This window comes from Poeciliopsis prolifica, unplaced genomic scaffold (assembly GCF_027474105.1).
Source record: "Poeciliopsis prolifica strain line A6 unplaced genomic scaffold, Auburn_PproV2 SCAFFOLD020, whole genome shotgun sequence".
Classification (NCBI taxonomy): Eukaryota; Metazoa; Chordata; class Actinopteri; order Cyprinodontiformes; family Poeciliidae; genus Poeciliopsis; species Poeciliopsis prolifica.
The window spans coordinates 5,758,998-5,768,857 of record NW_026562395.1 but is presented as its reverse complement, the minus strand read 5'-3'; positions in this window follow the sequence as shown (position 1 = coordinate 5,768,857).

The following is a 9,860-nucleotide window of genomic DNA, read 5'->3' as shown; positions in this document are numbered from 1 at the left end:
TAAAGATTTACGTCAAACTTTATCTGTAGATAAGGCTGAATGTGACAATGCTTTTGTTTTAGGTTACATACAGGTTACAGTTTCAGACTCGGTTATAATAATAAACATTTGTATAGTAGTGCATTTTTTGATATCGACCAAGTAAAGAGCCAGTGTGACTGATATCGATAACATACCGATACGATAACTCCTTTTGCTCCCAATACTTTCTAAGTTTGATACATAATCAGACTTTTGCCCGTTTTAATAATTTTGTTCAAACCGAGGATCAACTTTGGACATAGTTTAAAGATGTTTACAAAATGCTTTCATAACATATTTGCATGACAAACGGTAACAATAGAAAAGCAAAAACGAATGAGTGTGTTTTATGTTACTTCCTAAACACATTTCAAAAAATTATCGCAATGTCAATTTAAAACAAAATCTTTATTGAGGGAGAGTTGAGAAATGGCAATGCAAAAATAAAATTCAGTTTCAAGAGGAAATCAGTTTGATACTAATATCAATTTGGTATCGATATTTCCACTCTCCAGTAGAAAGTAAAAAGAAAATTGTTGAAGTTCAGTTCGGCTAATTTGTAGGTAAAAAAAAAAATCTAGTTCACCTAAAATCTTTGTTCTGTATTTGATCATAAACAAACTCAAATTATTCAATGATAATGACATTTCTAGAAAAATGTATCATAGATACTAGCCTTGTATTTGTAAGCATCATCTATGCCAAAATTTCCAATATCACACCGTTAGAGTAAATGCATTTTACACAAAAAACCCCCCATAAAAGTTCAATTCCAGCAATACCAAAACTCTCAGTATTGAACACCCTCCACCATTCAACAACATAAGAAAAGCAAAAGTGATCAGTAAGTCCCTTTACTCCCAACTGTAGGTTTTCATAAAATCCGCTTTAATGCTGTCTGGTGAAGGAAAACCCTGTCAGCCTGAATGTTTACAGAGACTGGGAGATGAGAGCGAGGGAGCCGTTTAGTGCTTGACCTTAGTCTGGAAACATCTCCACCCTCTCGGTGTACCTCGCTCCAGCAGGATCCTCCTGCAGAGCCAGATGTTCCTCTGCTGCCCTCCTGGAGCTCTTTGGCAATTTAGAGAGCGAGCGAGCGAGAGAGAGAGAGAGAGAGAGAGCGAGAGAGCCATGGGAAGGCGGAGTTCCCTGTTGAGGCAGATCTCAGATGTAAATCCACCCGCACTTCTGATCTGACAATCTGGGAAGAGACTCAGTCCACCTTTATGTTTCACTCAATCACACGTCCCGCTGTGTGTGCTCCGAGTTCTCTCTGTCCTTACTAATGAAGCACCCTGTGTACTCTCCGGGCCCTGTGAGTGTGTGCGTGCTTTAAGAAGTGTCTGCAGTGATGACATGACAGCTGAACAAATGAAGAAAGAGATAAACATTGTTGGAGTTGGACACGCCAGATGGGTGCCGAGTGGCATCCAGACGGCGCTGACGAATCAGACGGCGATGCACGTCTTTATTTCTCTATTTTTTATTTATTTTTTTCCCCCCGATGAGAGACTTCAAATCGAAGCTCTTGTTTAAGAAGATGTAAACATATTTTATTAAAAAGTGCGTCCCGCACAGCTTGACGTTGCATGTTGAGCACAGTGCAGAACACGAGGACATATCTCGGGCACTAGACTTTCACGTCAGAATCAGCCGAAAGAAAATGCAGAGGTAAACAGTCAGTGAATCAAGAAAAATGTTTATGGATGAGTTCAAACGGGCCAAGAGATTTTGTGCCAAGGCACTCACTGTATGGCAGGAGTAAACATGCTGATATAATCATAGTCACTCACAGAAGTCAGTGCAGTGAACCCCCGACCGTTCAGGGCTCAGTCTGCAGAAGGAAAACGTGACAACTCACAGATTTTTTGCACATAGTGCTCCAAAGACGTGCATCTTGGGAAGCTGAAATACAGAGACACAGACACTCGACACTATGACGGAAAGAGCCAATCCAGGAGTGCCGTTTATTTATCTTGGCACTGATTGGCTGTATGTCCAACAGTGGAAATAAGGAAAAATGTTGATATTAGCTACTGCGGTAATTGTGGTATATAGTGTGTATTATTGATGCATATGAAGGAATAATTGGCATCTCAAGCATATTTTTGGATGTTATCTATTAGTGGCTGGTTGTGGCTTCTGACCGGCAGTTCTGCTGTGTTGAACTGGGAAAAAAAAGAGCCTTCATTCATTTCTACAGACGAAATGAATGAAAAACAACGGCGACTGAGTGAGGTAATCAGGACACCCCGTAAAGGCCTGTGTGTTTTTCCAACATACTTGGACACATTAATATCAAAAATCTGTTTTAGCAAAAGAGAGATTTAGAAATTCCAGCAACTATCATCCCGACAAATTCACTTTGGGTCGTATTCAAGAATAAAACAACAGCTGTAAAAAAAAACACAAATGAAAAAAACATTTGACATTTGCTCCAAAAAAAACCCAAAAACTGAAAAAATACTTTGATGACTGACCAGACAAATGTGGATCTTTTGTGAGGGTTCTGTTAAAAAATGTATCAAACTACCAGTCCAACATGGTGGTGGTGGTTTGATGCTTTGACCATGCTATAAAAGATGAAGCCATGAACTTTGCTCTTTATGGAATCATCCAGTCAGTCAGCGACCTCAAGGTCAAGCAAACTCATCCAACAGGACAAAGCTCTAAATTCCTGTCTGAACAGATTTTAAATTTTTTCCTTTGGGTCATAATACATTTATTTAGTTATTTATTCCAGTCACACCACATGAAGAAGCTGATTGGCTATCGGAGCGGTTCTGTCTGCAAATAGGATATCTAAAGATGGTAACATAATTGCCTGATTGACCTTATCCTGCGTCTGGCATCAGGACGGACATGTTGCTTTCACAAAATATGAACCTGTGTTGGTATGACCTTTGGCCTTTTTTGGTGTTCCCTGTTTGTGCTAGAGTGTTAAACATATCTCTGATTTGCCTGTGAAATATGAAGCAGTCTTCATAGTGAGTGATTACTTTGTGTTTCCGGGACCAGAGCGATTTGCTTCTACGCTGCTCTGCAACAAACAAACTCCCTGAAAACCTGACACGCGCGTGAACTCTTTTAAATCAGAACTGGAAACTTTTTTTCTTTTTTTGTTTGCCTGCTGAGTGAATGATATCGAATCAGATTTACATTCACCTTTATTTTTACATCTCTTCCTCCTACACGATGCTTTCCTGCTCATGTTGTGCTATTTCCTTTTTCTTTCCCCTGATGTCCCTTCATTGTCAAATTAATTCCATTCAAAAATGCTTCATCACTTTTCATTGTAACCAATGGACCTATCACCTTAAAATAATTTTTTGTATATTACATTCAAACTTGTTGACCTGGCAAAACAACAAGAAATCTTTAAAGGGACAAATACTCTCTATAAATGAGGAAATATTTCATATTAGTAACAGTCACTGCCATAAACTTATAACCTCATATTCACTCTTTCCCTCAGTGCAATACTTCTGTGAGCCTCCATATTATGAAAATCAGTTAATTTGTCCCATACAAAGTTTTCTCCCTGCCTGCTTCCTCTGTTCTGCGTTGCTCTGGCAGCATTCAAGTAGCTTTTTTGTTTCAGATTATTAGCTCCGATGTCAGTCACGCTCCGCGCCTTCAGAAGTCAAAATTGCTTCCAGTGACTGCTGTTTTTAGTCAAAGCCAGAGCAGAGACCCTGCTGCTAGCTACCGTTTCGGTGGTGTCGGCTCCGTGTTGACTCAGTATGGAAACGTAACTCTCGACGCCGCCAGCTGTCCTTGTGTGTTTCTGACGTTCAGATAATCGGTAAAAGAACTCCCCCCCCGCCCCCATTGAGAAAACTGAGTGTCATTAGGTTAGCAAGCATTTTCCTTGACGTACTGTGGGTTTGACTGAAACGGGCTTTCACTTTGACAAACGTGCTTTCAAAATACAACTCTTCATGCTTGCAGATATGACAGAGAATACACACGATTCATACTTTTGTCCCGAAAAGTCTCACTAAAATCTGCACCGGAGAAACATCTTCCTTTTCTAGCAAATTCCACTTTCATAAAAGAGTCGCTGCGATTAGCCTTCGTTTCAAACTGGGGTAAGGCGAGACCTGGTCCCATATCCTTATTTGACACTCTAGGCACCTTCTCCGGTGCACCCACGGTGTGCCGATGAATATTTCAGGATGTCAAAATGGATATTACTCCTGAGTCAGACATGCTGGCACAGCCTGCGGAGTCACAGGTGGGGCATTAGTGCCGGGCACGCTCAGAGAGCAGGGATAATGTATCAAGATGTTATGGGGCCGGGTCACCCCGGGCTTTCATTTTACCCCCCAAAGTTTGATAGAGGAAGGTCACATGTTTATTGAGCCGTTAACGAAGGTCACATAAGAAGCAATATTTGGGTCATATAGTATAAATTAAAGGATAAATCAGAAAATACTCAAAATCAATCAATCAATCAAATTTTATTTGTATAGCACATTTCAGCTACAAGGCATTTCAAAGTGCTTTACATCATAAACACAAAACACAAAGGCATGCAACATAGAATAAAATACCAAGTTTTTTTTTTTTTTTTTTTCCTCTTTTTTTCCCTTTCTTCCCCCTTCCCTTTGACACGGAATTTAAGCGCCTGTTACCGCCGGACTCCCGCCGTCCGTTTAACCGGGTATTCGCCGGGCCCCATTGCCCACAACAGGAAAAAAAAAATAAAAATTACATACATATCCACAAAATCAAATCCATACATATTACATTTCAAATGCAACTCTAAACAGGTGCGTTTTTTACTTGAGATTTGAAGGAAGTCAGGGTTTCCGCTGTTTTACAGTTTTCTGGAAGTTTGTTCCAAATTTTTGGTCCATAGATGCTGAAAGCTGTTTCTCCTCTTTTGGTTCTGGTTCTGGGATGCAGAGCAGACCAGAACCAGAAGACCTGAGAGGTCTGGAAGATTGATACAACAACAGCAGATCTTTAATGTATTGTGGTGCTAAACCATTCAGTGATTTATAACTAACAACAGTATTTTAAAATCTATTCTTTGAGCTACAGGGAGCCAGTGGAGGGACTTTAAAACTGGTGTTATGTCTCTATTTTCCTGGTTCTAGTGAGAACGCGAGCAGCAGCGTTCTGGATCAGTTGCAGCTGTTTGATTGATTTGTTGGACAGGCCTGTGAAGATGCTGTTGCAATAATCAATGCGACTAAAGACAAACGCATGAATGATTTTCTCTAGATCTGGCTGAGACATTAGTCCTCTAATCCTGGAGATGTTCTTCAGGTGATAGAAGGCCGATTTTGTTACTGTCTTTATGTGGCTCTGGAGGTTCAAGTCAGAGTCCATCACTACTCCCAGGTTTCGGGCCTGATCGCTAGGTTTTAGTTGTAATAACTGAAGCTGCGCATTGACTCTAGATTGTTCCTCTTTAGGTCCAAAAATAATGACTTCAGTTTTATTTTTTGTTCAGTTGGAGAAAGTTTTGGCACATCTACACATTTATCTGCTCTAAGCATTTATTCAGTGATTGGATGGGTTCAGAGTCACCTGGTGACATCGTAATGTAGAGCTGTGTGTCATCCGCATAGTTGTGGTAGCTAATATTATTTCCTGTTATGACCTGAGCTAGTGGGAGAATATAAATATTAAATAAGAGGGGTCCTAGGATTGAACCTTGGGGTACCCCACATGTGACCTTTGACCTCTTTGATGAGAAGTTTCCAATTGAAACAAAGAAATCCCTGTTCTTTATGTAGGATTCAATGTGGTTGTTTCACTTTGAATTGCTAACTAAAGATTTACTAGCCCTAAAGCGTGCTTATATCTACCTTCAAATGATTTTGACATAATTTCCACGTTACGTCATGTTGTTAAATGTTGTTTTTTTATCTTGTTTTTCGCTGTCTGTGTTTATTTTGTTCCTGTATGCTTCTAGTTTAAAATAAAGTTATTGGGGGAGGAGGGAAGAGAAAGAAAGAGAATGGGAGGAGAGAAAATAGAACTGCTGTATAAACTCACCCGCTTCAAAATAAGAGCATGGCTACAAATAGTTAACAACATGAAGAAACAGTCGATAATCAAAACTTCAGCCCAGAAGTTGCACTTTATTCAACTGAAAGTTTTCGGAAAGGCCAAGTAAATTGGAGTTTATCAGAAAAAAAAAAGGTGGGAGAATCTGTGTGCTGGAATTTGTCCGGTGCACATCATCCCGAACACACCACCTCTACTCTGAAACACGGTGGTGGCGACGTCATGCTGTGGGAACAAGCATTTAGAATTTGTACCACTAGAATTTATTTTTGTTTTTTCAAAACGATGGATCATTTTCCATCTCCTTCACACTTGTGTTGTAATTTCCTTAGTTCATCACCTCAAACTCTACTAGATTTAGGTAGCAACACGACAAAATATCCGTACTCGTGTTTCCCCATCTTTGTAAGCGTAGACCATTACATCAGCTCATCCGACTCCTGCAGAACTACGATATGATACAGTCGGCATGCTAACCCCGCAGCTAAAATTTTAGATCACGACTTTATCTCCAATTCCATCCGTGCCATTCGAGGGTGTTTTTTCTCTCTTTTTTTTTTTTTCCTTTCCCTTTTTTTGTTTGCAACAAACTTCTCTCGTATCTCTTCAAAAGATAATCCCGCCTCGCAATGGTTGCGCCGCAGCAGACAGGTTCTCCGGTTGCTGGTGTGACGCCAAGCACAGGAACTGCCTTCAGCCAGTCCGTATAAGTAGTCGGTAGACGTAATCCGCCGTGGCTGAAATGAGCCTGGGCGTCCTCCAGCCGAGTTTAACGGAAGACAAAAGGAAGATGAAAACGTGACACCTGGCTCTCATGCGCCGCTTTCCGCCCAAGTGAGCTTGACAACCAGTAACGTTGGGCATATAAAGAAGATATGCAGCCATAATTGTGTGGACATGTACAAAGCGCAGGAGCTATTATTTGGACATGAGAGGCACATTATGCTTGGCTGCTGGGCTCTAAATATGCAGCAGGCACTTTGACTGCGCGTACAAAAGTGCTGGGAGCCCTGTTCAGTTTTTCCTCTCATCCCTCTCACGCTCATTCATGACAATACATCTTATCTTCGAGTGTCCATCTGCTTTCATGTCTCCGCTCAGGATCTAAAGCTGCGTCGTAAGTGCTGTGCCATGATTCAAGTGTGCTTCTCCCAATTTATTTTCCATACGGCCGCATCACTCGGGCCTCAGAAGTAATAAGCCGGCGCTGCTGGTGAAGACATTTGCAAAGTAAATAAGGCCTCCGGTTCCAAACGCCACAAATCCGTGCCGGTAAAGTACGGTTGCCACAGCACCGCCTGTCTGCGTCGACATCACCGGTGTCGCCATGGCAGCGCGGGCTGATGTTAATCTTTTGTGCGGGTGACAGAGTCTGCTGGTCGGAGTGGGAAACCCCAGAGCACCGTTATGCAGAATGCATTAGAGATACATCATGCAGGTACAAACAGAGCGGAGGGGGAGGCCACGGCGTCGTAAGGGACAAATTATTTGGGTTTCGAATTTTACTTTTGCGCAACTTGATTCAAGTGACATGAAATTTGGCCATCATGTGTATTTAAATTTGTTTTACTTTTTCTCAAGGTTCACCATGTACTACAGCAATGCTGGTGAAGAAAAAGAATTGTAAGAATAAAGTCATAAAATTAAGTGAATACAGTCCTAATATTACAAGAATAAAGTCATATTAGTATAAACTCATATGAAAATAAGGCCATAATATTACAACTTTACTCTCGTAATGCGACTATTTTCAAATTAGTATTACTTTATTCTTAAAATGTGATTGTTCTCATATTATGACTTGCTTTGTTATAATAGGACTCATAATGCTATAATTTATTTTCAAGATATTTTGACTTTATTCATGTATGAGTTTATTCTTATGACTTTGAGCCATGTTTACTCTGTACCACTGACTGATCAATTATTATTATTTTTTTTTAATAAATTCAATTTTACTAAAATTTCACAAAAAATATTTGCATTTTTCATGCATGATCATCGCACACAAGGTGGATATATTTTTCTATGTTCCCTAAAATCTACGACTTTGCAAATCTTTTAAATAATATATTTTACATTTAAGAATATAAAAGAATGAAAATACTTTGAAAGTAAATGTTGCTGCTCAATTTGGAGGTTCCGAGACTCCCAGGGGAATGCGTTCACTCCACCCAGTCTTTGTCCAAAATAATTCAACTTTGATAAAACAAACAAAACGAAGGTTGTTTATGATACATGGTCAGGACTGAAGTTAACAATAGGATTTATAAAAACAAGTTGTAGAAAATGTATACAGATAGAAGATATTTTTTTGGCAATCTTCTCAAGGCCATTCCATGTGTCCATATGACAGAGACGGACACCGAAGAAAAGTCTGATTTAATGTTGCTACCGATTTGTGACACTCCAAGGTTTGGATAGTGTCCCTCTGAAAGCACATAGCCTTTTTAGATGATAAAAATATATTAGTTTTAGGGAGTAAATTGTTGTTTTTGGCAACAAACAATGAACAGATTAAAAATTCTGGAAATTGAAGCGGTGTAAGACATAGCAAAAGAGCGGATTTGTCCTTGACGCAAAATCTGAGCTCAGCTCTTCTGGCTCTTAGCTCAACCTCTGTCCGTTTCCTCTCTGAAAAGTGTGAATGAAGGCCACAAGGTCTGAAAAACCTTAAAAAAAAGAAGAAATCTTTTATTATTTGGTATGTTGAAAAAACATTTAAAAATGAAACAAGAAATAGTAACATAAAATGTTGGAACCCAGCTGATGATCTTCGATGGAGAGACAACAGTTACGCCACAGTGCTGTCTTCCACGGGTACCTGAAGAAAGCTGACATCCCATTGTTATCATTGGAAAACAACTCAAGATCGGCCTGAGTTAAGAGAAGAAACCGGAATCTCGGTTCTCAGAGAAAAGACCTGTAGAGGCAACTATTGCTACTCACAAAATAAAGCAACAGCCCATAAAGCAATGCCAATAAACGTGATCTGCCAACCTGATCCCATCTGGATTTGTTAGCCACCGAAGAATGCGTAATGTCTGAGCTCTGACATCAGGAGAATAACACCTTCGTCATTTGAGGGATTGATGCTAAACAAACAAAAGCTTTAGGATCTTGGTCATGAATGAAAAGGTGCGGGCAACAAAATGCAGCTGGATAAAAGAATTGCGTGAACGAATGGCACTCCAAATATTCCCGACACCCTTCAGAAGGTTGCTTTTGTAATTGCAATAATTAAGCTGGAGAAGGCAATGATGTTTGCAACTTAATTTGTTGACCAACTCTACTTCGATGACTGTCTCAAGTTACAACAACCAGAACATTTAACAAACATTTGTACACAAGTCAATGGTTCTCAGACTGACTTCTGACTTATTCAGATTCAAGTGGACGGCTGCTTTGAATTTAGTTTATTCAAAGCAGCCGTTTGAATAAACTAAATTTGCTGCTTTACATGCAAATCAAAACCAAGCCATGACAAATCCAAGTCTAGAATAACAAAACTCTTACTCATGCGACAAGCTCTTACTCAATCCAGTGATGCAGTCAACATCTGTGTTGAGAAACAGTCACCAGATCAGATTGGTCTTTCAACACCTTCCAGGATCTGACATGCTTCCAGTGTTGTCTCTGACCATCTCTTGAAGTTTTCTTTTATGTGACGGTTTAAACTCGCACAGAATTGTGTTAGAACAGAACAGTGATTAGCAATCTTTGTCCAAATTGAGTTTGGAAACCTTACATAAAACTATCTGAATGGCCTTTGCAAATTGCTAACATTAATTGAACCAAAATTAGTGGACAAACCA